The sequence below is a fragment of the Schistocerca nitens genome, chromosome 8 (assembly GCF_023898315.1).
Source record: "Schistocerca nitens isolate TAMUIC-IGC-003100 chromosome 8, iqSchNite1.1, whole genome shotgun sequence".
In the NCBI taxonomy this organism is placed as follows: Eukaryota; Metazoa; Arthropoda; class Insecta; order Orthoptera; family Acrididae; genus Schistocerca; species Schistocerca nitens.
The window spans coordinates 259442556-259455609 of NC_064621.1; the positions used below are offsets into that span (position 1 = coordinate 259442556).

The following is a 13054-nucleotide window of genomic DNA, read 5'->3' on the forward strand; positions in this document are numbered from 1 at the left end:
CATTTCATATCCCTAAAAAGTTTTACACACCCAAGTATTTGTATGAGTTGGACAATTCCAATCGACTCGTCGTTGATATTATAATCGTAGGACACTATTTTTTTTTTTTTTTTCGTTTTGTGAAACGCACGATTTTACATTTGTGAACACTGAAAGCGAATTGCCAATCTTTGGACCACTTCGATTTATTATCAAAATCTGACTGAATATTTACGCAGCTTCTATCAGACAGTACTTCATTATAGATAACTGCATCATCTGCAAAAAGTCTGAGGTTACAGTTAATATTGTCTGCAGGGTCATTAAATATAGAGCATGGACAGCAAGGAACCCAACACACTTCCCTGGGGCACACTCGAAGTTACTGCTACAACTGTTGATGGTTCTCCATCCAAGATGACTTGCTTGCGTCCTCCCCACAAAAAATCCTCAATCCAGTCACAGATTTCGCTTGATGCCCGATAAGATCGTACTTACAGTAAACGTAGATGTAGTACTGAGTCAAACGCTTTTCGGATGTAGTGGAATACTGTATCTACCTGACTGCCTTGATCCATGAAATTCCGGATGTCATGTGAGATAAATGCGAATAAGGTTTCACACGATAGATGCCTTCGGAATCCACGCTAGTTTGCAAAGGAGGAGGTAATTGTGTTCGTGGTACTTCATTGCATTTGAGCTCATCTTTCTACTTGTTTTAGTTGCCCTTTGTTCTTTGGTAATCATGTTGCCACAACCATGTCATGGTCACTGATATCACTTTCGATAGGGACGTCCTCAAAGAGGTCAGGTCTGTTAGTTGCTATTGAGTCTAAAATATTTCCATCATGGGTGGATTTCCAAACCATCTTTTCTAGATAGTTTTCAGAAAAGGTAATGATTCGCAGGATATCTTGTCACGTCCACCACTAACAAAACAGTAATTTTCTCAGTTGAGTGTTGGATGGTTGTCTCCACCGATGATTACGATGGTGGTGATGTTGATGATGTTTGGTTTGTATGGCACTCAACTGCGCGGTCATCAGCGCCCTTACAAGGTCCTAATTTTTACACAGTCCAATTTTTTTTACCCAGTCCAATGTACCCACTGTCACGAATTATGGTGATAATGATGAAATGATGAGGACAACACGAACACCCAGTTCCCTGGAAGAGAAAATCCCCAACCCGGCCGGGAAGCGAACCCTGGACCCCGTGATGCAGAGGCAGCAACGCTCGGCACTAGACCACGAGCTGCGGACATGATTGTGGAGTGAACGAACAAGCGAACTGAGGTTTTTATCTAAAGTTTCTGTCAAGAATTGTTCTCCCAGGCAGCAATACCAAATGAATAGTTGTTAATGGCAGCAATAACAATGCTCTTGGATAAGAAACTAGCCAATCACTCTGTACCCTCAGCTCTGATTAGTAAAAGGCCCCAAATGTTCAGGAGATTTTGATAAGAGCTCACAACTCGAAAAATTGAAAATTCAGTCGCGTTAGTTCCGACAAGAGTTGCTCGCCGAGTGTTATCGACAGTTCACAGAGTCTAGCAGACGAATATTTTTAGGCACGCGTGAACTATGGCAGCAGCTTTACTGTGGAGACAAGCCGACAACTAAGACGTGACTTTCAAAAACGTGTGACAGCTGTGTGTTAGATTGAGAAGCTAAGAGTTAGCTGAAAGAGAAACTGTTTGGAGAAGCAGACGTGATGAGCTTCTTAAAGTGGAGACGAACTGTTTTACTTCCATGAAAATTGTAGTCATTAATTATTTTATGGCCTTCAAAGTTTCTTTCTTAGAACTGCCGTCCAGTGGTGTTTTTCCTCCGATAATACGACTGAGGATGTTGCAAGAGGCCAGTTCCACGGAAAACACATCGTCAGCGTTGTATGTTTGGAGTAAAGCCGGTCATTCTCATCCAGAAGTAATTCACTAATAGAGAACAAGGAGTTCTCTTTGTGGGGCAGCCGCAACTATACAAGTACTTTACAAATAAAATCACTTAATCACTCGAGGTCATCCCTGTCCCATTCTTGTCATCGAGCAAAAGTTATATGTCAAAAGAGTAAAAAAAGGGGATCTAGATAAATTCCAAAAACCGACACCACGACTGGACATCGAAAGGCACCAGAATCATAATGCATGTAAGTTGTAATAAAGACGGGGAGAGAAAACGTATTGTATGGAATTACTTAGATAAATTCAATGAAAATGGTCTCCCTGCGCCGCCCGACCGGGAAAATTAAGAGGAAAACTTTGCATTAGCAAATATTCGCTGGCCGTGCATATTGAGGGCGCACACGACCTATAAGGCAGGGTGCGTATTGAGTGCGATACTAGCCATCTGTGTACGACCAGATATATTGGTCAGGCAGACAGCAATTTTCATACGAGATTTAAAGGCAACAAAGACAGCCAATTCCATGGCAGCTGCAGCAGGTTAGCGATAATTTAACACTTTGCCGTCCGCACGTCTCGTAAAAATTTATTCGCTTGGCGCCGTCAGCGCTAATTCGGATTACTTGGCTTGTCGTCGGCCGCCTGTCACCTTTCCATTGATGACAAGCTTCAAACCCATTGACTTTTGCTCGCTTCAGTTTTTCCGGAAATCCTCGATTTTCCAATATCGTTCCACAAACTCGAATTTTCTTTTCAAGTAACTTCTCTTCAAGTTCTACACTGTTTTAATAATTATCCATCTAGAGGTGATGCCACTTTCCATAAGAAGGTTTCAATAGTTCCATAAGTGTTTTTGCTTAAGGTTGTCCAGCGACGGAATATATCTTGAATGAGGAAATGTATCCCGTGTTCGAATCACACAGCATCCGAATGAGTATGCCATATTTCGTAATTTTTAACGGATTTTAATGTTTAAAATTTAACTTTCCACGCCACGGTATCATTCCTTCATCAGTTGAGATGTTCTGACTTAGATTAAAGGTTTCCTTAAACTTTTTGGAAAAATAATCAATTACGAATTGCACTTTGAAAAGCCGGTTGGCATTATCCGGTTTGTTGTTGTTATCGTAAAAATGGTAATATTTGTCTGAATCGGTTGCGGGACATCGTTTTGCGAAATATCGGTGTGTCTATCAACGGATTCGTTGATCAGTAATCATCGATCCTTGCTTTTTTGCAGTTCCCATAAGGATAGCAAGCCAAAACCATTTTCTAAGTTCGAGTCCCGTAATGTCGACAAATTTGGTATTTTTTATCCAGTTTCCTTCTGTTGCAATTTTGACTGTAATGCTTGTTGATTTCGTTGCTAATATATTCAAATAGATCGTTCCCAATATAGAATTCTACGATGTCCACGACGCTTTGTGTATCTTTGGGAAATATTTGTGGACCCGGAGATCCTCCAAATTTATTATTGGTACTCAGTAAATCATTGTCTGTCTTCTTCGTCTGATTCATCCGAATCAGTTGGCAACAGTAGCGTTCGCCGGATTCTTCTTGGACGTATTTCACTATCTTCCGACGATTCTGCTTCACTTTCTTAGTTTTGATATCTTCTGTCTTCTTCCCAATCGGCCAAGTCGTCCGGAACGTCAGACAAGACGACCGCGCATTCATCGTAAATAACCGTATCGTCTCTTTCATCTGCCATAACGAAAGTGCACAAATACTTACAAAAACAAAAAAGTTGTTGACGTGTGTAACTTATTGTTACCTAAACAAAAGACCAACAGAATGAAAAAGATACTAAAGTGCTGTCACCGACCACTGCGCGATACTACGATCACGACACCACTGTGGTGTTGCCGGCCGTTGACCGGCATTTTCGCGCACGACACCACTGTGATGTTGCCGGACGGCAAAGTGTTAAGTGTCTTCTGCATTGCAAAGAATGATACTCATTGTCGTGGAAGAAGTAGAAATCTTAAGTCGTCTCGGCGGAGGTTCGAGTCCTCCCTCGGGCATGGATGTGTGTGTTTGTCCTTAGGATAATTTAGGTTAAGTAGTGTGTAGGCTTAGGGACTGATGACATTAGCAGTTAAGTCCCGTAAGATTTCACACACTTTTGAACATTTTTCTTAAGTCGTCTTCATTCCCATTCTCTTTATACTATTAGTCAACGCAATGACCTGCATCACAAAAATATTTTAGTTAATTGTGACATTATTCAGGCATGTTAAGGTGTGTATGTTACATAATATTTTCCCTTGTTTTTAGATGTACAGGTTCTCTTCCCTCCTAATGTTGTGGTGGTTTCGTCTCATTTCTACTGTTGCTTTCCGCTTTTCTGGTTTAAACAGTTCACCAATTACATATCTGATTCATACCGCGCCCGCCTTGTGAGTCGTGTACGTCCTCTGTACTCACGGCTAGCCGTTATTTACCATTGCACAGATTTCATGTTAGTGTTCCCGGTCGGCCAGTATGGGCGAACAGCTTTCATAAAATTTATGTATTTTCATCACAATACGTGTTTTCTCTTCACATCTTTATGGCACACATGTTTTATTATCCTGGTGACTTTCGTTATCCGATCGTGATGTCGATTTTTGGGATTTTTCTAGGTTCTCCACCCTCCCGCCCTCAGTCTTTTAGCATGGAACTTTCGTTCCATAACAACTTTAGCACGAGGATAACCTTAGATGGTAAAGTGATGGTAACCAGCTATTCTCTCTCTTTTTATTTTATTTTAGAAATTGTAACTGCATTGTTCCTTACCTGACTTTTTTTTTTTTTTTTTTTAAGTTGGCGAACCTATCCAATTGTCTTACAATACAATATTTACATTATTATAGTTTACACCTGATTATGGGACTTCAAGTGCTCCGAAACCGGTCGTATAAGCAGTTAAAGATTATTTATTGAACAACTGTTGTGCAGTTTCTTCATTTCACAAAACTAATACCGAAGTCGGAGAGTTGATGTGGGTTGGCCGATAACTGTTCCCTTGGCCGACAGCGGTGCAGTTACGTCCAGTATCGGGCTCGCGTGCGTTGCAAAGGTCTGATGCGTGAACCGCGACACTGGCGTGCTAACGGAGCTAAGAATAGGGGAGGGTCTTTGTTAAACAGTAAGTGGGAATTAGAGAATAGAACCTTTCGAACTGGCACCAGTTGCTAAAGTGTCAACGTGGGATATTTATACATTTTATTTTTGTGACTCGTCTTACGTTGGAATATACGGAAATCTGTGCCCAACAAGAAACGCTCATTACAAAAGCAGTAAAAAACAGGTTGAATACTTTGGATGGTGGAACCAATTGACAAATATTAAGTGACTGTAAACAGTTTCATCTGTGGCACTATGTATGAGGAACACACATACCGATGCTCCATTGGTGTAGACGCCAGTATCTTAAAAGCGTCTACGAACATCGTTTGTATCGTTCGTAGAGCATTAGTGGCGAACTTAACATTTGGTTTTAGACGAGGCATCCTTTCCTCCTACCATCCACGCAATTTCTCTCTTCCTATCTCGCTAAAAAATAGTGTTGCATTGAGGCTGTTTCAACCGCAAGAACAGCATGAAAATGTCTCGTCTTGGACTGAAAAAATGTTTTTAGATTAAAACTTCACTTATTTTCGACATAGTTGCCTTCTAGGTTAGTGAGGCTCCTTTGAAGGAACAACTGTGTGAAAAAATTTAAGGAAGCATGGAACCTAAAACACAATTGACAAGTAGGCATCTGAAATGTACCTGTATTGAATACGTAGTGACATTTAGTGGAGTTCGCAGATTCGATTGAAATGCCTCTGGATAGACGTAATACAGGGTGTTTCAAAATGAATATACGTGTTTTAAGGCTTTGTAACATTTATTGCACTCAACTTACGATTATAAATAATACATCAAGTGAAAGAGCAACTCAAAGAATTTTTCTTACAAGTGTTCAGTGAGAGCACACACATAGAGTCGATAGGCGAGTTCTTCCCAAACGTTGACCATTGTCTGGAGTAATTGCTGGAGTGCTTTTTCTAAAGTCGGGTAGATCAGCTGGTAGCGTAGGGACATACGCATAATCATTTATGAACCCACAAAGGTAAAAATCGCATGGGATCAGATCGTGTGTGAACGTGGAGGTCATCCAGCCTCTTGCGGCAAATCCAGCAGTCAGGTGCAACGTCGTTTAATCAAACCGCGTACTGTGTTATGCCAGTGAGGCGGCGTACCATCTTGCTGCCAAATAAGGTTCTGTGGTTCAATATCTCCCAATTAAGGAAAGGGCCATAGTTTTGGTGCATCAAGATAGGAAACACCAGTTACTTTCCTCACCGTGAAAGAAAGTCTCATAAACTTTCCACCGTATATGGCACAAATAACGTTCAGTGTAGGGGAATATCGTTGCAACTGTACCATCTCATGGGGTCTGCTAACCCCCAGATGTGCACATTATGTCTGCACGTAGGTGAAATGTTGCCTCTTCACTGAAGACGGCATGATCCAGAAGAGCTTCATCGTCATGCAGCAACATTTCGTTTGCAAAGTTAGCACGTAAGCCGCAGTCTGTAGGCTTTAGAGCTTGTAATAACTGCAAACGATAAGGGCGTACATTTAAGCGTCTCCTTAAACGCCTCCACACAGTCACTGAAACTGGTAATTCCCTACGAGCCTTTCGAACTGATTTCTTGCGGCTACGCTTGAAAGACTGTCACTCTTGGCTGTTCAGTACTGTTCCCTTTGGCCACGGATTTACAAACAAAACTGCTTAAGTTGCTGTTTTATTTGATGTATTGTGTACACTTGTAAATTAAATGCAATAAATGCTACACAGCCATAAAACCGGTATATTAATTTTGAAACATCCTGTATTATGATTACATGATCAGAATCTGACCTTTCTAATGAGTCGAAAACTGTATGTCTTCACTGAAAAGCAGAGTTACAAAATAGCTAAATTTCGTTTCCTAGCACTATATTTTCGTATCAGTTTGTTGCCCCTGTAGTACATTTCTTCAGTGGCTTTTCCTTATAATAAGCGCCAACGACCATACATTATATTGACCTGTGCAAAAAATTTTGTGGAACACCAAAGAGAGGAAACTGTTCACCGTCCACACGAGATGCTACTCATTAGAGATAGGTAGAAAATATAAGAAGTAATCCGCCTGCTTTCTCAACTAGGTAGACAAGGAAAAAAGATTCGCAACTCGTCAGTTAACGACTTTGTTTACAGATTTCGTTCAACGTTTTTCCAGTGAGGGATTCCGTCCCTGATGTGCTATTGTAGAAAGCCTGTAAAATAACCATCTATGGTTACCATAGCGATTTCATTAGATTACAGGTGCATATTTATGTAGGTGTTGGGATATGTGAATCAGGGGACGCGCAATCTGTTATATTGAATGAATATTTCAGTTCTTCGTACTTCAGGTCTAGGAATTGTCACATTTTCAAAACACTTTTGTCGTTTCAGAAAACTTGTTTTATTCGCCAGGTATTTTTTTACGCCATTCAAAGTAAACCGAACGGTATCGCGCTGTGGTACAACACTGATCTTGCATTAGGGAAGACAGAAGTTGAAAACCCGTCCCGCCATCCTGATTTAGGTCTTCCATGGCTTCTCCTAATTGTTTAAGCGAAATGCCGACGTAATTGCTTTGAAAAGGTACGGCCGATTATTTTCGCTGTTGTTCCCCAATCCTAGCCGTGCAGTCAAAGTAACGCAGCTGTTGAGCAACTTGCATTGTGCACGACATACGCCCAGCACGTAATACCCCGTGCACTGCTGGGTAGCATTGGCGCAACCGCTACGTTCAAGGAATGCGGAATGCTTTCGTAATTTTGTGTTTTTTGGGGGTTGTAGATTGTATTTGTAAGTTGAAAATAGTTCTCGTCTCCTGAAGAATTATATGGATACTTGATGAAGTTGTGGACTCTCGGTAAAAGAGATTTCAACACTGCGCAGAGCAAAACATGTTTATGTGTGATAGAGGACTGTTAAGAAAGGCTAAAAAAATTTGAAAGTTAAGTTAGTTCGATCTCGCTTCTTGAACATGTCTGAGATTAACATCTTGGTGTAAGATGTAAGTTGTTTCTCAATAACAAGAACAAGATATTCATTTCCAAACATTAGTTCCTTACTGCAGAATACTGAGTTCAGGATCTTTCGCCATCTGTATAATTTTCACTCTAAAGGCTTGTGACACCCCATACGCGACTGTCAATGACGATCGAAAGAGCATTCATGAAGTCAGCTGAGGTTCAGTTTTATTTAATTTCCCTACCTCTTTTATTTTCTGTCGCGACAGGAAACGAAACCGCCGACAGAGTCGTAAATTTTGACTTGATTTTTGATAGTCACAGCTGTTACAGAACACAGAGTAAATAAGGTAGCGCTGGGGGAATTTATTAGTGTTCTAGATCCTGTGCTTATTTGCGGCACAATTAGACTAAAAGAAGGGCTCGGTTGAATGCATACAGCCTGAGACATAAAGGAATCGTCAGTTTGATCGTGGAAGTGGGCTTTAATACAGTAAACAGGTTCAAATGGATGTAGGCTGCAGTAATTAATGCAGAGATGAAGACGCTTGCACGGGATAGACCAGCGTTGTGCGCTCCAACAGTAAGTCTTCGGGCTAATATGACGACGTGGACACCACCAAAAACAACAACAACAACAACAACTACTACTATTACTACTACTACTACTACTACTGCTGCTGCTACTACTATTACTACCACTACCACCATCACCATCGCCGGCGTCGGCCACTGCGTGCTCAGTGGAATCACTCAGTCGCTTGCGGAATCAATCTCTGAGTGCGCGAGCAGAATCCCCCGGGCGATTCAGGAGAAGCTACTGGAGACTGCGAAATGAGAATATAGAAAGAAATTAATCTGGGCAACAGGACAATACTAACAGAAATAAAGTAGTTCCGAAGACCTTTGAGTTTTGCCTAGCGAGTGTGTGTGACACTGCTATTCAGGAGGTACGGTGTTCCAAACCCCAAGTGAGTTTGATGAAAAATATTCCGTTTATTCCCTACTACACTTCTGGCGATTGCTGTAGAACGCGGTCACGCAAAATACTTTCGTCTCACGTTGTCCAATTTAGCTAGTCTTTCTGTGCCTACTATATATATATATATATATATATATATATATATATATATATATATATATGTGATATTTTACTCTAATCATCCCCCCTTGGAGGGCGAGTGAGTGCTCGTGAACAGTTATTTGTTACAGCAGTCACGCGGTAAAGCTCTTGAAGGAACGTGACCCGAATTTTCCTTACTTCCTCATAGCAACAACAGGTGGCGCCCTTCGATATCGCGTGACGTTCTCACTTGAAATTTGTGCGTTGCGCTTTGAAACTGGCGGTTCTGGACTGCACGCGATTCACAGTGCGTGACTGCTAGCGTTGTTCTCAGCAGTTTTACAAACGCCACGGGCAACCGAGCGGAGTTGCGAACTAAATTACAGTTCTGTAGCATGTGCAGGGAGCATACTGAAACCACAGCAGGTACGGCTTTGCGACCTGTCGTTTGATACTGCTCGAAGATCGTAAAAGTAGTGTTCGTGCGCACGCGCGGATGGGTCTCTCTCTCGCTCTCTCTCTCTCTCTCTCTCTCTCTCTCTCTCCCCTCTCTCTCTCTGTGTGTGTGTGTGTGTGTGTGTGTGTGTGTGTGATGGTTAACACACAGATACAAGGTGGACAGAAATAGTCTGAAGAGCTTGTAAGTATGGTAGGTTGTGCTGAGAAATAATTGTTAGGAAAAAAAATTCGATACGATCTGCCGTTTCCGAGTTAATTAGCACTGAAGGTTGCCAGTCAGGCCGTTGCAAGCGCAAATTCGAGCAGCCCTCTAGATACAATTAGTGTCAGTTGTTCTATTAGCGTAGATGATGGCGCACGAGACGCACGGCCTTTGGCCCTCGGGATCGATCCTTGCTACCGTCCCATGTCCAATTTTTGTATCGCTCTCTTGTTCGGTTTTAGGAAACCAAACGAAGAACACGTTTGGTGACGCTTTAATTTGTTGCGTGCGTAACTGTGTTCAAATGTGTGTGAAATCTTATGGGACTTAACTGCTAAGGTCATCAGTCCCTAAGCTTTCACACTACTTAACCTAAATTATCCTAAGGACAAACACACACACCCATGCCCGAGGGAGGACTCGAACCTCCGCCGGGACCAGCCGCACAGTTCATGGCTGCAGCGCTTGGACCGCTCGGCTACTTCCGCGCGCTGTGCGTAACTGCCCGATTCGTTAACTTCAGTGCTAATTAAAACTTCGAAAATGGGACAGCGTATCGAATGTTCTCTTAAGAACCCTTACAAGCTTTTCTCATTATTTCTGACCACCGTGTATATGTAATTTTGAAGTGAACTCTTGTATAGGTGAAATTTTGCACATCATTGTGACTATTGTCAGTAGGATGTCACCGTCATCATCATCATCATCATCATCATATTTTCTGCTCTGCGAGCAGGTTGTAGTTGCCTCAACTTTTTACGGTCGATCGTTTCTTTCTTCGGGCTATTTTGATTGCGTTCATTGAGTAGACCGTTCAGGGCTGCTTCTGACCTTGCTGCCTCTTTCCATACTCATATCCATATAAAACTGTTTTTTGAACCCCTTCCCGCCTCGTACGTGTGTGTTCAATCCATTCCTTTTTCGACTTTCAGCTACGTCCAGAAATCACCGTTCCTCCCACTCTTCTCAGCACCTGGACATCGCCACTCTATACAGGGTGTTACAAAAAGGTACGGCCAAACTTTCAGGAAACATTCCTCACACACAAAGAAAGAAAATATGATATGTGGACATGTGTCCGGAAACGCTTGCCCTCCATGTTAGAGCTCATTTTATTACTTCTCTTCAAATCACATTAATCATGCAATGGAAACACACAGCAACAGAACGTACCAACGTGACTTCAAACACTTTGTTACAGGAAATGTTCAAAATGTCCTCCGTTAGTGAGGATACATGCATCCACCCTCCGTCGCATGGAATCCCTGATGCGCTGATGCAGCCCTGGACAAGCATATTGTATCACAGCCGTCCACAATACGAGCACGAAGAGTCTCTACATTTGGTACCGGGGTTGCGTAGGCAAGAGCTTTCAAATGCCCCCATAAATGAAAGGCAAGAGGGTTGAGGTCAGGAGAGCGTGGAGGCCATGGAATTGGTCCGCCTCTACCAATCCATCGGTCACCCAATCTGTTCTTGAGAAGCGTACGAACACTTCGACTGAAATGTGCAGGAGCTCCATCGTGCATGAACCACATGTTGTGTCGTACTTGTAAAGGCACATGTTCTAGCAGCACAGGTAGAGTATCCCGTATGAAATAATGATAACGTGCTCCATTAAGCGTAGGTGGAAGAACATACTGACGAAACTAAAATGAGCTCTAACCTGGAAATTAAGCGTTTCCGGACACATGTCCACATAACATCTTTTCTTTATTTGTATGTGAGGAATGTTTCCTGAAAGTTTGGCCATACCTTTTTGTAACACCCTGTATACTTAAATTTTCCCATTTTTCGCCATTCCTCATTTCATTAGACTCCAAACTGTTCCTGTCTTCTGTCTCCAGTTTCAGAGCGTCGGCGCCACACAGTAGGAATATGCAGACTAAACATTTTATCAACATTTTTTTAAATCCTATTCCCATGAAGCTACAGAATATCCTTCTCTTTGTCAGAGAATACCAAATTTGCCATTGCTATTCGCAATTTGATGTCGGATGTAATTATTAATTTTTTTTTTACACCCAGTGTACTGAAAAACCTTGCACCTATTCAAATTTCATTGCATTCAGCACTTTCACTCCTCGTAGTGTCATTATTTTCGTTTCCTTTGCTATGTTCATTCCATATTCGTTCTCTATAGATTTGATGTCCTTGGACCTCTGTCATATACTTGGATAGAAAAACCAAGCCATCTGCGAATCTCAAAATCATATTGTTCTTGTACCGATTGTAAAGCGTAATCCATTAGTAATCAGTACTCAGCCATGTCGTCTAAATACATGCTGTGGTGTGTAAGTGGCTTACAGCCATCTCGTTTTACACTTTTTCCTAATTCCATCCAGTTGGTATTCTCTCCCTTGTCCAGGCTAAGCCTTTTGTTCAAGATTTAGTGAGTCCATAAGCAAACTGTCTTTCCATTCCACTGCAAACTTCAGTATATCAGCAATCTTCTTTGAGTCCACACAGTCAGTATGTTTCTTCTCGTTTTTAAGAAACATTTGCAAAATCTCTCCTCAATGAATCTCTCTTGCAGAAGATGTAAGTGTCCTATTCCACTCCCGTCCCTCTGTTTCTTCTAAGTTAAAGTTACTTCTGCCGGCTGGTGTGGCCGAGCGGTTCTAGGCGCTTCAGTCTGGAACCGCGCGACCGCTACGGTCGCAGGTTCGAATCCTGCCTCGGGCATAGATGTGTGTGATGTCCTTAGGTTAGTTAGGTTTAAGTAGTTCTAAGTTCTAGGGGACTGATGATCTCAGATGTTAAGTCTCACAGTGCTCAGAGCCATTTTTCTGGAAGTTACTTCTCAGTCAGGCTGCCTTCTTTTTTCTTTCCAGATTTTACAAGGTTTTAATCGTTGCATTTCTGTCTTCCCCAGTTTCCTCGTTTGGCACCCTTAAGCCGTCGCCACACGGACCGTGTACTCGGAAGTCAGCCTTGAGTGTACCGAGTTCCTACGTGCTGCTGAACGCTCAGAAGCGATGCGGTTTGTGGATCACAAGCGGTATGCGCGTCTCAACGTGGTATACACGGTCGCAGCGCGCTCCAGCGAATGTATCTGGCTCGCGGATCACACAGTTTGTTTACGAAATGTGCGGGCGTGAAATGCCTAAGCCAACTATGTTAAAACGCACATTTTCTCCCTTGTCCACATGCTAGTCATGGTTTTCGTCTGTAGTATACATAAAGAAATACTTCAATATCTATGAACGTGTTACAAAGCAAAAAGGGAAGCTCCATTTTTAAAGGACATCTGCTTACAAAAATTGCAAATAGTTGCAATACAAATTTAAAATAGTCTTCCACATAAGATGAAAATTATTTCACCATTCTCACCGTTTAGTAAAACATTAAGATCATTCTTATTCGATCGCTGTTTCTATTAAGTAGGCAGAATCTTTAGAACATGTGA

The 13054-nt window shown here is 42.0% G+C and overlaps 1 protein-coding gene across 3 annotated transcripts in view; it reads left to right on the forward strand.

Moving 5' to 3' along the window:
• Window positions 1-13054, forward strand: part of LOC126198504 (endophilin-A) — a 772777-nt gene that overhangs the window by 199496 nt on the left and 560227 nt on the right. Inside the window, exon 4 of one of the 3 annotated variants that reach the window (XM_049934884.1) lies at window positions 10578-10655. The exons of the other annotated variants lie outside the window; for them this stretch is intronic. The gene's annotated coding sequence lies outside the window, so the exon portion shown is untranslated. The remainder of the gene's footprint in view (window positions 1-10577; window positions 10656-13054) is intronic. 3 annotated transcript variants of the gene reach the window in all.